This window comes from Danaus plexippus, assembly GCF_018135715.1.
Source record: "Danaus plexippus chromosome 13 unlocalized genomic scaffold, MEX_DaPlex mxdp_15, whole genome shotgun sequence".
NCBI lineage: Eukaryota > Metazoa > Arthropoda > Insecta > Lepidoptera > Nymphalidae > Danaus > Danaus plexippus.
The window spans coordinates 5,167,959-5,186,464 of NW_026869849.1; the positions used below are offsets into that span (position 1 = coordinate 5,167,959).

Here is an 18,506-nt window from a genome sequence, read left to right on the forward strand (position 1 = left end):
TCAGAATACACTCATTTAATATCACGTTCAAAGAACTCGTATGTTAATAGAGATGCCGAAAATAGATCGCATTCTATTCACGAGATTGTTGAAACTAAAAATAAAGATATAAAACACGTAGAATAAACATAGCAACACCGGATTTAGACTATTTGTCATAATTTCAGAAGAAATTAGCAAATATGATTGACACGTCTCGCTTTTCATTAATGTATAAATCACGTTGTGTAAAAAAATACGTTTTCTATAATTATATATGTCGTAATTATTTTGGTATTAGTAAAAACAAAATTTTATAAAGTGCAGTATGAAAAAAGGTTTATTGGACGTGACTGCTAACCACGAAATCCCACAAAACTAGTAGAGAGCGTCTTATTGAATAACGTCCGTGGTCTAACCAAAAGTAAACGGGCGATGCATTAGGGATTATATAAACATATCAATCAATATTGGCTGACGTTTTCCTCGGCGTATTTACAATCAAAATGCTTCTAGTTTATTTGTGTTGGAAGCGTGACTGAAGCGTCCTCACAGCTCACGCATCGCTGCCACACGTGCGATGATTGTGCTTCGACCACTTTATAGGGATCCCTCGCTTAACAATTTAAAGGGTCACCGCACACCGCGCTTAGAATAAAGGTATCGCTTCAACTCGTTTTTGTTACACGCATGGGAATGCGGTTGCTGTCTTTGGACATGACAGTTGCGTTTGTTATCTGTAACAATGGCTCGTTTCCCAAATAGCTTCACCTTCAAGGTTGTATACGTTTTATTTTAGCTTCGCACGAACTCGTAAATTTTAAAAGCCATTGAAAAGTATAGAAGTGGACTACATATTTTATTTTTACATATTCTAGAAACCTCGAACTTGATTTGATTTCAAACACAAAAATTTTCAATTCGTTCTAATACTATTGACATACCTATAACTTTGAATTTCATGATTATGAAATTGGCGCCGATTGGCGTTCCTTAAAAACAGTTGCGGCACGTTTAATAATTTCGTAATTCCGAAAGGGCAAGTCGTATACACTACATGCAGTAACCATATAGTGCGGTTCATTGTAAATCGGCTGTGTAAAGAGGCGTCGGGATCTAATTCCCGACTGAGAGAGCTCGTCACGACTCATCTGCGGTAGGCGAGGAACACACGACTACGAATAAATTACTTCTCAGACGTTCTAATGACGTGCCGTTATTGAACCATTGTCAAGAAGTAGATCAAAGTGACAGTTCGGGACATTCGAATTAAAAAAAAAAACAAACAATTTTCTATTTCAATTGGTAATTTTAGATTATTCCGAATTTGAAAAAAGAAATCCATTGATTCGAATGATTTGTATTTAATACTTTTCTATACTTCTGTACATTTCTGTTTGAATATAGAACATCGTTAATTACAAAGTTATTTCTATGTAGAAGTTTCGTCCAGGTAAAACGGGTTACACCAATTATAGTTTACACAAAGGTTGAGTAATGTGTGGCCGTCCTAACATTAGTATCATCCCACGTTTGGAAGCGGCGCGCGACCGCAACGACCTCGACGACTACGCCGCTTTTATGTACGTATAGACAAAGGAAAGCCTGTATATTGTCTGTGCAATTAATATTTTCATAACATATTTTTATCCTTACTTATTATTAATATTTAATACATCATTAATCATATTTTGATACGTTAAAAGCTTAAAACACATTATAAAGACTTTTGTGAACCGTTTTTTTTATCGTTGCGATTTCTCAGAATTTCCTAACATGGCGTATAACATACAATTTATTTTAAAATTTTATGTGATTTTCATATACTATTATATAAAATAAAAAAAAGGATACAAACGTTAGTATTTAATGTTATCTTCATAATTATTTTAATGTTCTAAAAGTGCCTGTGTGTTACATACCGTCGCATGGGCGGCGTACGCGTGGCTGGGAACCGGCGGCGCGCGCGCGTTCTCACGGCCCGGCGACCTGCCCCCGCCTCTCACCTACGATAGGGCTACCACAGATTATACCAACGCTATTACATTCATATTTTGAAGGATATTAATTTAATATCATCACTATAATTCATACATATATAAATATGTATGAAAAATGCATTTTCAATACCAATTAAAAGTATAAATTAAAAAAATTGCTAAAGATTGTGATTCTATTGTAAGAATTAGATATCGTCGATAGAAAGATTTGAAATGCAGAATAGTTAACGATCTTGTCAAATCATTTACATGAACGTATTGCGTGAAAAAAAAACCAAAGAGGTCTAATAAAAGTTTTGCTTTAGATTTTTTATTTCATGTTAATATTATAATATTAAAATAATCATATGATTGTACAAATATTTGTGTAAACTAATCCTAACTTAGCCGACATTGTGATTTATAGTCTCGCTGAATTCCGGCTCAATTAGCGGTGGATTAGTCGAATACAGATAATGCTATGGTCCTATTAGAAAGGAGGTCCGTACTCAGTTATGGCTCGTGAAGTCTTCAATTTATAATGATAAAGGAAAGTTGGATTCTGTTCGTGCCTGTATTTATCTCCGCGAATATATTTGCTATAGCTGCTTTCCTTCGACAAACTTAAAAGCTAGTTCTGATAATGCCATGCAGGTTAAAAGGCAATGTCAAAATAATGGTACGTACGCGTGAAAGTGATAAAGTAAATATTTTTTTAATTGGTTTTTGAAAAATATCTTTTAAATTGCATCATAAATTATATGTTACGTACAATTATTATAGAGATTTCACGTATATTTTTAGTTTATAGTCTATCAAAGTTAATTAAACAAATTAAGATTCTCCTATCAATATTTGTGAGAGCCGGTCAATTAATATCTCGTGATTTATACCTATAGCTATGAATATTCAGTATGTGTAGATATATGAGTGTGGTGAAATTATCGGCAGTTTAGAGAGAACTTGATATATGATTTTATATATTTTAATAATGTTACCATTCCCATCACTAGTTTCTCGATAATAAAGTTTATAGATTTTCTAAACAACGCTTATAGCATTACTCCATCCAGGATTCCATTCGAGCGTTTTGTAATTGTAAACTTAGTAATGCAATAGATTTTATGACAAGTTACATTAATTTATTGTGAAATACAATTTGTTAACACCTATATAGTTACGGGACCACCGTGTTTGACGTTTACGTTCGAGATTTACATTGACAGCTCAATGTGTCTTTGTGTAAGACCCGCATTACTTCAGATTTGTAAAATATATAAAACAAACCCTTACTGTTTCATTTCCTTTGTTCGTATACTGTTTTATTTTAATACATTGCCGTTATATTTTTTTTGACAGTGACATTAATGTCACGATTGCGATTATTCAGCCTATACTTGCTTGTTAACTCTTAAAGTTGTTTATATATCTTCAGAATAATCATTAGAAAAAAAAAGTATACATATAGTTTGACTAGTTACACAAAATATTAAAACTGCGATATATTATTTATTCAAAGTTACCATTTATTTAAAGTTATATATTACTTTAGATCTGAATATTAGATGAGCTGATCTTTAGCACCATAGATAATATTATAAAAAATCTCTTTACACGTTCATGTAAAAGTAACGCAGCGCTGCTAAACTTGTATACGAACTAAACCACAATATAGATTTTCCCGTGGAAACCAGAGACCATAAGCGGCGACAAAAGAAATATAAAAATCTACTAACATATGGCTACATCGTTCAAATAAATAATAATCGCAGCGGCACATCTCAAATAGCCGACTTTGAAACTACCCACCGCTTAACTGTATTCTTTTTAATTTATTTATTTTCAAACGACATCCTAACAATAACGACAAACGCCGTAACACGTACTCAAGGTCTTTGGGTGCACGTTCAAGCGAAGGTGTGAATCGACATTTAATAAAATAATATATCGGATGTTGATGCGTTTTTAATGACAGCCAACGTGTTACGACTACTTTTTATTCGACAACTGCATTATAATAGTCGCGGAACAGTTACATGCATCGAGAATGACTTGCCGCGGACTTCTCAGAGGCATGTTAACGAATGACACGTGCTTAATTTCCATGCAAAACACATTTTTATAATAATGACCATTTTAAAACGTCTGTCAGTTTCATTAATATGACGCTATTCGATAATTATAACGTGAATAATTTTTGTTATATTGTTATTACGTTATATTAACATAATTCTCTATATTCATAGATATTTATAGTCTGAAAGCGATGTAATAAATAACAATCAATATAACGGTAGAGAGGAATTCTGTTGATATATAACAACGAAACTAAATTCTTACAGTTTGTGCTGGTTTTATTTTCTTTGAAGGGATTTCCATCAAATACGATGTTATAATTGTTTTTCATTACATTTTTATGGATGAAAATTATTAATATTTTATATACAACAAAAACAATAAAATATATTTAATTATACTATTACAGAAGTCGTAAAAATGCATATATCAAAATTGTAGAGAAAAATTTTATCACTCTAATTTTCGGACGATGTTTTTCTTAAATACTTGCCATATACGTAATTTATTATGGTGGTATTTTAATATTTCTCATCCCTACAATTAACTCCCTGAAGTTGTTATAAATAATGACCGGTTCATTCATACAAGAATTGACTCATATACAAAATAACTGCGCCTCATTCCGAAACGAATAAGTAAATCGATTTCAATATTTTATTTAAGGATATCGCAATTAATCATTCATTTGTTATTGGAATTCTGCCATAATGTAATCCCTTACATTGTTGTGTCAAAACAACATAAAATATGTAGTCTGTGTAAATTGTAGTAATAAAAGCGGTAACTACAATGGCAGTGTCCGTTGTAATATAATTATTCATAATACGATTGCTTTATAGCTCGCTAACATTTCAACTTATATTGTTCGTAGTACAAAAACATTCTCCTCAATCATGTCTCCCTTAATCGATTTTCGAAAATGCTCTCCGGGCACTCATTTTTTCACCTCTCACTGGCCGTATTAAATAACAACTATAGCTGTGAGTAAATTGCGGACTGTTTTATCTCGTTCAAGATACAAGTTTTATATTATTAATGCTTGTTTTTCTTATTTTAATACACCTTAATATAACCTTTATAGTAAATATAGCAAATAACCTATACAATTATAATAAGTACAATTTATTTTTTTGTTTCATTAAATTACTAGGTATAATATTTTTCTTTTACGTACCTATTGGTACAACAAGTAATGGCTACTTGTATTTGATGTTTTTTGTGAAATAATTTATATGAGAAGTGTAAATATTTTACTGATTATAATTATAGCAAGTGAGCAAGTATTTTATAGTCTTCCTAACTTTGTTTTATAGCCTGTAAAAATGTTTTTATTTCCAATCGATTTGTGTTACGATTTTTTTTTTTATTTCTTCATGGACACCTCTGGCATTCAACCATTCGGCCTTACAATAAAAAAAGAATTGCCGACACAAATCAAAATTAAAATCTGTATAGGATCAAAATAATTCTTATTCCGTATCAATAGTGATAACTAAAATCGAAATTGTTTTACTATGGTAAAACTCATCTCGAAACATTTGTACAGTGCGAAGTTATCTCGAAGCGCAAATTGAATTAGCATCTATTTGCATAAACACCGAGCCTGAGAGCCACCAGCGAGCAAAGAGTGCAACTTGCAAGCTATTATCAATTAAATATAAAAAATTGTATCCCGCCGAAGCCGCCGTAATTGGTCGGGCCATCCGATGATTGCTTTATTGGTCACACGCATACATTAACCAAGATATCGTATTGTATAATACTCGCGTGATATGAAGGTATTTTAATTTCAATTCACCGTCCTCATAATGATACGGATTTTTTAAAAAGGTTTGCAGGTCGACTTTTGGAGGCACGTAGGCGTAGCGTCCTGCGACCACCGAATTTAAATAACTTGTTTCGGCTACCGACGGACGTAACCCTCAGTTAAGGATTTGTAGTTTTTTTCATATTGATGTTAGTGTTTTTGTCCCTTTTTGCTTCCAAGGGTAGACCTCGTCATTTTTGTTAGATACATCTAAAATGGTGTCCTCCATAAGGCAGGCTGGTGGAGCAGGTAGCGTGTTTTTGCAGACTTATCTCACTTAATTTGAACTGTTGTTATTTTGTTTTATCTGTTGCTCTCACGAGAACGGCTGAATGCTTAAACAAGTAACGCCAGAATAACTAACGAAAGGCAATCACAATTAAAACTATATATGTATGACTCTTCGGAGGATTTACACTGTCTATATAGCAGCAATTTACTGATTACTATTTCTATTTTCAGTTTACGTTAATGATCAAATATGTTTATTTTATTTTTTATATAAAGAATAAAAACATAACGCAATAAATCAGTAGCTGGTGGTGTTATTGATCAGTTCCTAGGAATACTGGTCAATAATAAAACTCTTGGGATTTCATTATCCGATAACACGAGCAAATAAAGTTGTATCGTAAAACGCCAACGCAAATAAATCCTGCACATTAAAATAACAAAAACCTTTTTGTGACGAGAAATATTTAAACGAGTCAGTCGAATAATGTTCTTATTTCTGTATGTGGAATGTTATAAACAACCCACAACGTGCAACAATAAAGAGAAGAAAGTGAAAAGTAAGTTTTAGATAAGTATGTAATGGAATCGGCATGAGATTACTGAAAGAATCAGACGTGCGCATTCTGTGGGTGTTTTATGTTATAATCATAAGAGGCCTGGGTGTGCCGTAAACCAACTAGATTATATCTCGCCGTGTTCAGATTTTCGTTATACGTCGCTATTGAATGTGTAGAGCACTGTGTTACAGATCAAAGGCATAATATTATTATTGCACTAAGTACCTAATCAATATTTGCTGTATGTACTTCTGTCCAATCATCGCCTCGATATTCGTTTTAGTGATATTGCTGTTACATAACATTTTTAAAATTAGAATAGCCTGTACAAAAGAATAATTTTATCTCGCATATTTTAATATATGTACATTGTAAACAGCAAATATATGTACATTGTAAATATATGTACATTGTAAATAGAAAATTATAATTTGACACGATTGCTGCTTGGTGATTTAAGTTTTTATCGTTCAGGAACACTCATATTTAATATGCATATGTACTTTAATTTGCTAAATAACTCAATAAGTAAAAAGCCTACATTGTTTGGTTACATTAATCAGATCTGCGAATTGGCGATATTATAAGTAATTTAAGAATTAGCTCTCGAGACAATGTAATACATCTAGACATCCTATCCAACCACAGTAAATTGGTCTTGAATTTTTAATCTCTCCTTATTACGCTCATCGCATTACCACTGTTCTTTATATTCTACCGATATTGGTTAGTAGTTTATTTTGAAATTTTCTCCATATATATTTTTCTTCGTTCCCTTGTTAGAATTCTTCTTAGTTGGTTGGATTGAATGAATGTTTTACAATTATATCTGACCTTAAGCGTAGGTATTCTTGAAAATTAGTCTTTATATATTTTTTTAATTTTCAGCAATCCATTTGTCATCTTTAATATATTTGGCCAGTGATATCAAATAACGTTATTTGGATATAAGTATATATTCAGTGTAAATGTTTGGACAAGAATAAATAGGAAAATATGTATCTACACTTAAAGCGTACAGGGTTCAAAGTTTTTATATTTAGGAAAATTTTTATGATTAAATGAAATCTTTTTCTTGATATTGAATTAAGATTTTTCTCGGTTAGGTCCCGGTCATGAATATATATGCAGGATATTCTTATAATTCTTCATAGAACGAGGTGAACTTAGAAGATAAATAGTTGGACTAAAAACCGCATAAAAATTCTAAATACCCATTAGACTTGACAGGTGAGGAATATGGCCGCCAAAAAAGCTAGGCTTTATTGAATACGTCATACGTAATAAAATGTATGAGTTTTAGCAACTTATTAACCTTTCTAACGAGTTGTTTATTGTTTAATACTTTAAAATAGTTTTTATATTAATTAATACGACACTTTGAAACTATAAAACTTTCAACCTTTACAAACTGTGGGATTCCAATGACTAAGAAGTCCGTTCATTATTGTTTTAGGAAAGACTTTGTATATACAAAATCTCTAAAACTACCTTAAGATAAACATACAAACATACCGAAAATTAAACAACGAAAAAAAACTTATTAATTTTGAGAATAAAATTGGAGAATGTTAATGTTATTATGAATTATATAAAATATATTATTTGCAACCTCTGTGTTGACGTTCGTCTCTTGAAAAGTGCCCACGCCGTAAGATCGTGCTTGTCTTTTTTTAAGATCTAGTGAGTGCGATGTGACAGGATTATTGTTTAGCAATTAAATTGTGACCAGAACGATTTATTATAGTATTATTTTGAACAAACAACACAAATATAGTCAATTGTATTATTAATAGAAATGAATTTATCTATTAATTATTTAAGGTAACACACACATATTTGATAGCCCTTCAGGCCAATAAGGCATTAACACGTAAGTCCTTAAGCGATTTTATTACTCACAATTAATGCAATAGACTTGTTAATCCATAAAGATATATCGGTTCAAAAGCTATTATTAGCATAACATTAACGTTTTTATAATGGCTGGGAAGTAATTTTTTATGTATTGATTTTTCTTATATTATTAAAAAAGTATCTATACTTGAATTTTATCGACTTTCCTCTTTCATATTCGAAATTTATTATAATTTAATGAATGTCTTTAATTTTATCAAATCTCTGGCTTAAAAAGTTCAAATAAAAAAATATTTACAAGATGGTCTGTTGTTTCAAAAGACACTGTTAAGGAAATTCTTTTTCTTATTTATAATAGTTATATATGTATATTCCGACAAGATCTTTTTAATATCGAAACAAGCAAAGCCGGAAGACGCTACAGTGTATAAGCAAGTCGGCTTTATTTAGTCGTAAATTTTACATCCCGATGAGCTCATACAACTGAATAGCGAACCTTAATTAAAGATGTAATTGCTTTTTAAAATAACTCTATTAAACATAACTTGGTGAGAGATGAGACAGCCATTAATGATATTTAATGGAGATTTCAAAATATTAATACTTACTAACTAATTGTAGTCATATACAACACTATTACTTCAATTTTTACGTAATAATTGCTATAGTAGTCGTAAAAAACTAAAAAGATATTATGAAGAATCGATTGTATTGCTTTTTCTGAAAACATTAAATATGCGAAATCAAAACTCCTGTTAAAATTTAATAGATAAACCAGTATTAACAGTTGCTGGTTAGATAAATATGTTTTTATGATCAATGGAAAAAAGAAAGGAAAAAAGGTTTTGCCTACACGAGTGATCACTTTGCTTAAGATAAATCCTATTAGTGCTTTTATTTCTTCTTTGAGTCAGTGATGCCGTGATGCCGCCTATGGAAATTTGGAATAAAAGTAGTATTGAGAAAAACCGCTCTTCTTGGGGCCCAACCGACTTTTGATAGACTCAATAATTGAGGTTTTGGAAACACAATTAGAGAAGAATGAGGCCAATGTCTAAATAAAATATAATAAAAGCTTCTTGCCTTTATCGTTGAATACGTAACGTGAGCTTCTCGAAGAATTAAGAGTTCTAGATCGTCCGTGAGGATCGAAATGTCGCCAATACCACTAACATAAAATGATGAAGCGTGTGAAGTCTAGTGAAACAAATGGCATCATGGAGACATGAGACAGGAGACAGGACTTTATATGAGAATGATATTGTATGAAAAGAATTTGTTGATTGTGTAATGAAATCAAATCAATTAATCGGTCCTCATTTGAATTACTTGTACTAATTTATTATGTTTATTATTAATATTTTAATTCAGATTTAACACAATCACATGTAAATAAGACTAATTTTGAGACCTAAGACTTTCGCGAATGTTCATTTAAATGAAATTAATATTTTCAGATTATATTTTTATAAAAAAATAACTAAATACGCATAGCAATACGAAAATGTTAGTGTCATTTAAAAGTAATTTTGCACAATTTGTCATAATATGTTTAACCAATTTGCGAATAAGTATTTATTTCAATACTCTTATATACGCACAAACTTACACATTTTCAAACACAATACCGCGGAAAAATACTTTTCAGTTTAATAAGGTTAGCAGATTGTGAGAAAAATTTATTTTGAATCATTCTTATTTATATATAAATACAAATATAACAACGTTATCTTTACTTACGTTCACCAAATAAGTTAATATGTTATTATTTAACAAATTTAACAACAATTTTGTTTTTGTGTTTCCATTTGAAATAGCAATATCTTCGAGTTCGGTTACTATAAACAGTGAAATAAAAAGTGAGGTTTATCTTTTCAAATCGTACGACAAGTTTTACGGCGTGTGCGTTAGATCGCGATAGGCCGTGCGGGCTCGGACAGATTCGATTTGTATTTTCTATGGTTTGGTTGGTCCATGTATTACGTGGGAATATTCTATAGATATACGCTATGAAAGAACTTACATTAAATATGACGTGTTATTGAAAAATTACGCGGAGATAATATTTAAATATTATATTTGTCATTTCACATATTTATTTACAATATTAATAGTTAATTCAAAAGTATGTATTGTTTCATATATGATTAATTTAATGAGATTATAACCGTTCTAACGCGCTTACGTTGAAACGTGCGGAAACGTGACAAAAAACTTTAAATGTTATTGCGTCCCAGTAACGATGCGTTGATGTTTTTATAGAATATGTTGGAATTCTATACATAAATCAATTTAAAGCTCGGTCGCCGGTGTATAGTGTTAACGGGCACGTTTACAGGACACAATCTATCAGTGGCATCAATTCAATTAGCTGAAGAACAATGGAATTGCCAGAGATATTCCCGCGCTATTCGCTTGGTTGCTTCCACGCACCAAACCAATTAGATACAATACCAATTAACTATTGTTTTTTACCGGTTACATGTTTAGTATGAAAAAAAATACCTTATTTGGAAATGTGCTATTCAATATTATGGCTATTAATTAAAAATTGCTATCCTTCGTTTTTCAATGTGGGTGCGTAGATTACAGATATTACTTATATACATATATAATAAAGTTACGCCTCTAATTCAGATGTCTTTTTTTCCATTATTTTTCTTTTACTTTATAATGTTTTCGTTTTCTTATTTTTTTGTAATTCCGATGACATATTTATTAGATAACGTAGATCTTAAATATCCTATACCTACATAATACATAAGACTTTGTATTAATTTATTAATTAAGTGTAATACAAATTAACGGATAACGAATAATGTTTTGTTTTACGAAATGTTCGAAAATTAATTTCATTCCTAATAACTGAAACAATAAAAAAGATTTTAAAATAAAAAATGCAATATAAACGTGCGTAATTTGACACAAGAACAATAATATATATTTGTTTTGCTAAAAATCCTTCTTTTTTTTCTCAATGGTCTCTAATACGATGCCAGTTTTAGATGTTATCGTAATAATTTGCCTTTATCTTAATTAATTTATGATCTGCAAACTTTCGTTATTATGAATCCAGATCGTGTATTAACAGTCCACCTTCCCGGCGGATAGGTCATTTATTTTCTAGGTAACCGACTCCTTTATCTTGATTAACTTTGCTTTAGGATTCATACATTAATCCCGGGGAGTCGTGGCAAGAATTAATGATTAGCTATTGAATGGCCACTGATCATTATTCAGCTCTGAAATAAATTGAGATATCTGATTGGCCATTGATTGAGAATGACGCGTTTTGATTAATTACATTCCATGACGTTTGTTGCAATTATCACACACAAAGATCTCCTGCAATTAATTTTACGTGCAGTACCTTTCAAGATAAGTTTTTATGTTTATTTATACAATTATAATAAAAAGGTCAGAATTAATGCGTATAATATAAGAGAGGGCTTCATGAAATTCGAATTACATAGCAATCTTTTAACATTATTTTGCAAGGTGTCGTCACTTTATTCCGCAGTTTAAAAATAAATTTAATCTGACGTGCATTAACGATTTATCTCTGTGTAACCTAACATTTCAATTAAGGGGATTAAGTTTATTATAATGAGTTTGCAGTGGCTGTTTGAGTGCGACGAACTACAGAGAAATCTTCGTTATGACTCAGAAATTTATCGCATTACTGTCAAAGTAGACGCGAACTGTATTTCTAGTATTTATTTGCACGCTCCAACGAAACAAGTATCGAACTTTTTCATTTGAAAATATCTTAATTTATAATTAAAATGATGTGAAGAAAAATCTTGGAAAGGTTTTTTTTTTATTTCGACTGTACGAAAGCATTTTAAGGATAAAGTACCCTGTGTCGTTATTAACCTGAACGTATATTATGTTAATTGAGATGTCGTATTAATGTTTGCAAAACTGCGTTATATAAAACAAATACATAACGTAAGTTCCATTTCGTTTATAACAAATGAGATAGGAAACTTACAGTTTTAATTTAAGTTTGCATAGTCCACCGAAACGCGGGTCGACGTCTATCTTTCAACGGAAATATGGTAAAGCCAATGTACACATGATACTTAATGACTAGTTAATGCACGAGAGTAGTTTAAGGATTCTGACATAAAATCTGTGATACGAAGGTAATAAGAACCAAATAAAATAAATGCTGTTACATTATAATACTTATTAATATTAATAAAGGAGAGAACACACGTCTATGGCAAAATATTTATGAGTGTGAGAAGTGAAGAAAAAAATTACCATTAAAATGCATATCTTAGAAAAAATAATACAATTTGTACCTACCACTCAGATACGTGAGAGCGTAGGCCGCTTTTATGCCCATTCATTGAATATTTATACTAACGCAAGCATCTCTTGAGTCTTCAACTGCCTTTATTTAGAATATGGAATTATTTTTTCATCTTTGTCGTTTATAATTTTATCCTTATATTATTATGAACAGCAGCTCAACGTTTCGTTAGTAGCAATTAACTCATATTACCTGAGTTAATTACAACGAAGCCTCAAGCTTATGGTTAAATTAAGTAGCCCAGAGTGGCTTGCGTAAATCTGAATGATGTATAGTTGTCAGGTAATTAAAAATATATTTAAATATCATTTAAATCGGCTCTAAAAAGGTTTTATGCCATCTAATAAATTAATTCAGGGCATAAATAATAAACTTTATACACAAAGGGAACACCTATTTTGATGTTCAAAGCAAGCGACGTAAGGCATCTCATTAAAGTGACATGAAAACGAGCTACTTATACGGCAATCGGTAAACGGATAGTTAGCTTGTTACACATTGTCCGATGGAGCTTCTTTCCATACAGACGGTAATTGGAGGGCACGTACATATCTGTATAAGTGTATTCTCCAAAACTGTACGCAAAAAGTAACGTGAAATCCCTAAGCGGACGGACCTCTATTTTACCATATGAAATGTCAACGTATTCTCGTCTTGACTGCGGCTACGTCTCGAAAGAATGATACAAGAAATATTTACGCCCATTGATCGAGGCTCATTAAAATTGACCAATGGCCGTTGTTGGCTTCGGACACAAAAGGAATATACTGGGTAGGCGCAATTTGCTCCGGCGCCGAAGCCCTTTCTTATTGATATAATTTAGTTAGATACTGCCGTATTCAATTAGACGATCCGTTAGTCAATTTACAATACTTATTACGGTATGAAACTGCTTTATGATAACTGTTTTATGATACCTGAATGTCTAAACAAGATAAGCCTTAGTGATTACCTTAAGAGTATAATATATAAATAAATAAACGGTGATATCAATAGCATAAAAATAAATCGGCTACTAAGGTAATATATTACAAAAATTTTTGATGTAAATTCAGTTGAGCCGTAAAAAACACAATCAAACTTGTCAGCTACTGGAATTTTGGGGAGTTAAAAAATTTATAGTCGCTCCGAAATGTATTAAAGAAATTGTGGACACATGAGCCTAAATAAAACATGTTTCTGTCCTGTCATCGATATCTTTTCCTGAATCGTTTCGTGAACGTGGTGGCACTCTGGGAGAACTTTTTAATATCAGACTTATTTTATCGCCAAATATAACTTTATACGTTTACTGCGCTACCCCTACTTGTGTACTTATAAATTTTATACCACGTTTCCTCGCTTTAGGAAGGTAAGGAGTTATTTATTTTAAAATCATAATCATCTACATAGTTGTGATCGTAATTTTTTTCCGTAACGCCATAGTATATCAAACATTTATGCCTCAAAAAAATACAGGGATAGCAACTTCATTTTAAGTGTACATATTAAAATTTCAAATTCTTCAAACATGCAAATTTACGTGTAAAGTTTTTTTTTTGGGTTTCCATGAAAAACAGCCTATTTTGAAAGTCCCCAATGTGAGTATTTTCGGATTGTTCCTTCTGAAAATCAATGAATTGATGATCAAAACTTATGCTATTTTATAATTGGTACAAGACATAACAAAAAAAAACCATAGATCGTATCTCGGGGATTGATTTATGTATTTCAGATCTTAATATGTTTAAAAACAAAAAGTTGCTGTACAGTTGAATTAGTATTTCCGTCTGTCTACGTCCGGGCAATTGGTTGTTCAATTATGGATTCTCATCACCTCGACAAAACAGAACCGATCACGTCCTTGTCAGAGATAAAAAGCTGTAACGTTAGTCAGTAGAGTCGACAAGAGGCCCGGCTGGTTTTTGCGTTTTCCGTATCAATGGAAAGCTGAATGGAAGCGATCACAAAAAGCGGCGCGCCGCGTGTCGCCATTAGTATGTGCGGCGGTATCACAGCGTAAGCATTAATTTATTGGCAAAACTGTATTGAATAATTCAAACGAAGGTTTCGAAGATAGCACGCGCTCTCTTCCTGTCCGAATCCCGTAGCGGTGAGCCTGTGCTCTTATTGGCCAATTATAGATTTTTGTAACCTGTAATGACGGTGACAATCGGATTCCCAATTAATTCCATTTCCTGGATTGTTAAACATTCAGTTACATGAATAATACATCAATCTTACGACAGGGGAAGTTTTACTTTTGTTGATTTTGCCGATTCGCGAATAAGTTAAATATGAAATCTCGAATTAAATTACACTTATTGCACTAATTGTGAAAGCCAGTAAAATATCGCAATATTTCTATGTAGGAAAATATCAGTTTTTTAACATAATAAATATATTTTTCTTCCATCACATTCATCACACTTCATGTACAAACAAATGCCGCAATCGTTAAGACATGTGTTATTGGGTGGCTTTAATAAAAATGGACATGCAAAAGTCTGAGATAAACCAGATTAATTACATTATTTATCATGGAGATAAGTTTGGATTCTTATCAATTTTATTTTGGACTTTCGTATTTATAATCCTTAACTAACATGGCCTTACACAGCCTGCTCTTAATAATCTAAAGGGCTTATCCGCATAAGGACAACCTAAAGGATTTTTCGTAAACGATTTTATCCATGTATGTTGTTTAAATAATTATATTATGAATAAATATTTTTTTTATAATGTTACAGCATTATTATTATAAAGCTTCCAAAATTAGATTATTTATGTATAAGTCTCCAAAGATAGTTATTATACGATTTCAGATAAATGTCTGTGAGTACAATAAAGAATTTTATTATTATTTCAAATTTAACGTTACAAAATCCCAAGAGAGAAGTTATCGGCATGGCAGCCTCGAATAACTTAAATCCGTTGGACAGAGATGAAAAATATTAGGTACTGCCAATATTATAAAAACATATACTTTATATCATACTTATCATTACTTAGGGAACTCAAAATCTATTTAGTAGGATTATCTTCATAGAAATATGAAAACGGTAGGTTTATCTTTAGTTCGCATTGTTATAGAACATACGACGTATTGCCCGTTAATCATAATAACCTACGTAAGTGTTACAATTGTTAGTGTTACAATTTCAAAAGACTTTTGAATGAAAAACGTTTAACGCTTCGCATGTAGTGTGACGATGCAAAGTTAGAATAAACATACAGATGTACTGAAATTAATCCGCCGGGCTTATTAAACTAAAAAAAAACATCCTAATTGTAATAAAGAAAACGCTTGGTGATTATCGAACATCTAGGATGCCTTCATCAAAAATATAAAATCACATGTCCGTTATCACACTGCCAGATCAAATAAGAAGTTTACGCATTTGCGTGTATCAGAGCAGTGCACAATTAAGAAATCGTTGGCGGAACGAGATAAAAAACAAGATATACTATTTGCGCTATAGCATGATGCGAGTCACCGGTGACAGTTACCTATGACCTATGTGACGTAACTAGGGATGTGACGTTATGCAATTCATTATTATTATTACTAACGATATTTGCAGCATAATTATACTTCTCATAAAAATGCTATAAAAATTTGTGGGTTATTTAGTAGTGATTATAAAAAAATATCAAATGCGAATCTGTTTTTTTTTCACATATGTTCTGTTGTTTCATTAATATAAAACGATAATTGAACTACTACTCTAATTTAAATTTATTATAAAAAAATATCGACTATTTATCGTAGCAGTACGTCCGTCACTAAACCCGTCTATGGCATTACGTTTTACACATAATACTTTGATTAAATTTTCTTTCCATTAAATAACTTCTTAATGAATGAGTAAATATGTTATGATTGTAGTATAGCTGAAACAGTGAGTCATAATTTGTGTGTGTCCGTCATGACTGTGACTGCAAAGTAACCGAAATGTCAAAAAAATAAAATCGCCCAGCTAAATTGTGATGTTAGTTTTTTTTGAAGACATATAAACATAAAATTTTTCTTTATATTTTAATTTTTTGACTCAATTTAAAAATTAAAAAATAAAGAATTCTCTGCCTGGAGTTAAAATATCTGTATAAATTAAATTACTATAATTTTCAAGCTCATACCTTTATTAGCTTATATTATTACAATATTATGACCTCAACGAGAAAACTTAGTCAGATAAATTATAATTATCAAAACTGAAAACAGTTTTAAATGAGTCCATAGCAATTACTCGTACTACTAATGGCATTTCTTCTAAATTTTACTGCTTACATAAATGCGCTCTGATTTTCTCTTGCCCATTGATTTTATATCAAAACATTAAAAATAAAATATCCGTAAATTTTAAACCGCTGGGTGATCATATCTTAACCTTCTTGATAAGTTGATCTATTTTCACAAATTTGTTGCTGAATGGGGAATCAGTAAATTTATTGATACACTCATTCTTAGACACCTTTTTTATATAAAAATTCTAAGACACCTACGTTTATAAACACAACTCCAAAAATAAATATCTAGACTACTTGTTAAGTAGATACATTTTAGATTTAAAAAAAAGGTACCTACAATTCTGCAACACACATTATTTTTGAACAAAAAACATATGACAATCACTTTTTTCAATAGAACTTATTTTTTAGTCTGTTCTACTGAATATAAATTAAACTCTCCTTTTTAAATCACATTGAGAATAAAATATAAAGATATAAAATCGTTTTTACCAAAAGCTTCTCAAACAGTGAATGTACAATTTCGCAAACTGTTATGAAGCGATCAACATGTTATTAAATATAACAACTTATACTTTTTACTTGTCTTATCGATTAGTCATCACATTCACACACCTAAGTAATTATATGTAGGGTATAGCCCAAGGCTTCCGTAAAATATCCTCGGCTTTAGTGGTCGTACCTTAAAGGAAAATTATGCAATACGATCTTTAGGCAGTTTTTAAATAAATCGTCCTGTGTTTTGACTATTTAGGAATATATACGACCTCTAAAAGAAAATATTAAGAAATATTTATATATAATATAAGAAACATTTTGATTTACCGTGTCAAAATTTAGATAAAACGTTACAATTAAATAAGGTTTAAAAATAACATTCCATATTATTCTTGGATGATTTCCTATTTTTCACATAATCATTTTAGGACCATAACAAAATTTTAATCCACGATAAAATAACTTAAACAATACAATTTTAACATTGTAGTAATAAAGATCTCAAAACAGAACAACGCAATAAAATTCATTAGAGGCCGATGAAAGTGGAATCTGTAAACGATTATATTAAAAAAAAAATCCTTTTTCTATAGCCGTCGCACCGGATAATTGCCGCAAGGTAGCATTCCACTATCATCTTATACATATTCAGACGATAAGAGCCCTGGAATTCGCTATCAACTGGCAGCCGGTTGCTAAAAAAGTCGACAGCACCCAATGTTGACCGGTTATTTGTCAAAAATAAGAATTATACTCTGATTATTATTTCGACCGGGAGTACCCGGCATCCGTTGCGATACAGGCGATAAAGCTACAATAAAATATATAAATAATTCATACCAGGAACTCGGCTATTGATTCGTAAGAACGTGTCTTAAATGTTTTATTACAGCGTATTAATAAACGGGGAAGACGCGAGACTCGACCCGTTGTCTACGACACGGCAGTTCAATTAATAAAAATCA

The 18,506-nt window shown here is 31.2% G+C and overlaps 1 long non-coding RNA gene across 1 annotated transcript; it reads left to right on the forward strand.

Annotated features, from left to right (window-relative positions):
• Positions 1-6,443: 6,443 nt before the first annotated feature.
• On the forward strand, positions 6,444-7,721 carry LOC133320215 (uncharacterized). Its single transcript, XR_009753651.1, has 2 exons — positions 6,444-6,635; positions 7,524-7,721. It is a non-coding gene; the product is annotated as an uncharacterized LOC133320215 (long non-coding RNA).
• Positions 7,722-18,506: the final 10,785 nt, after the last annotated feature.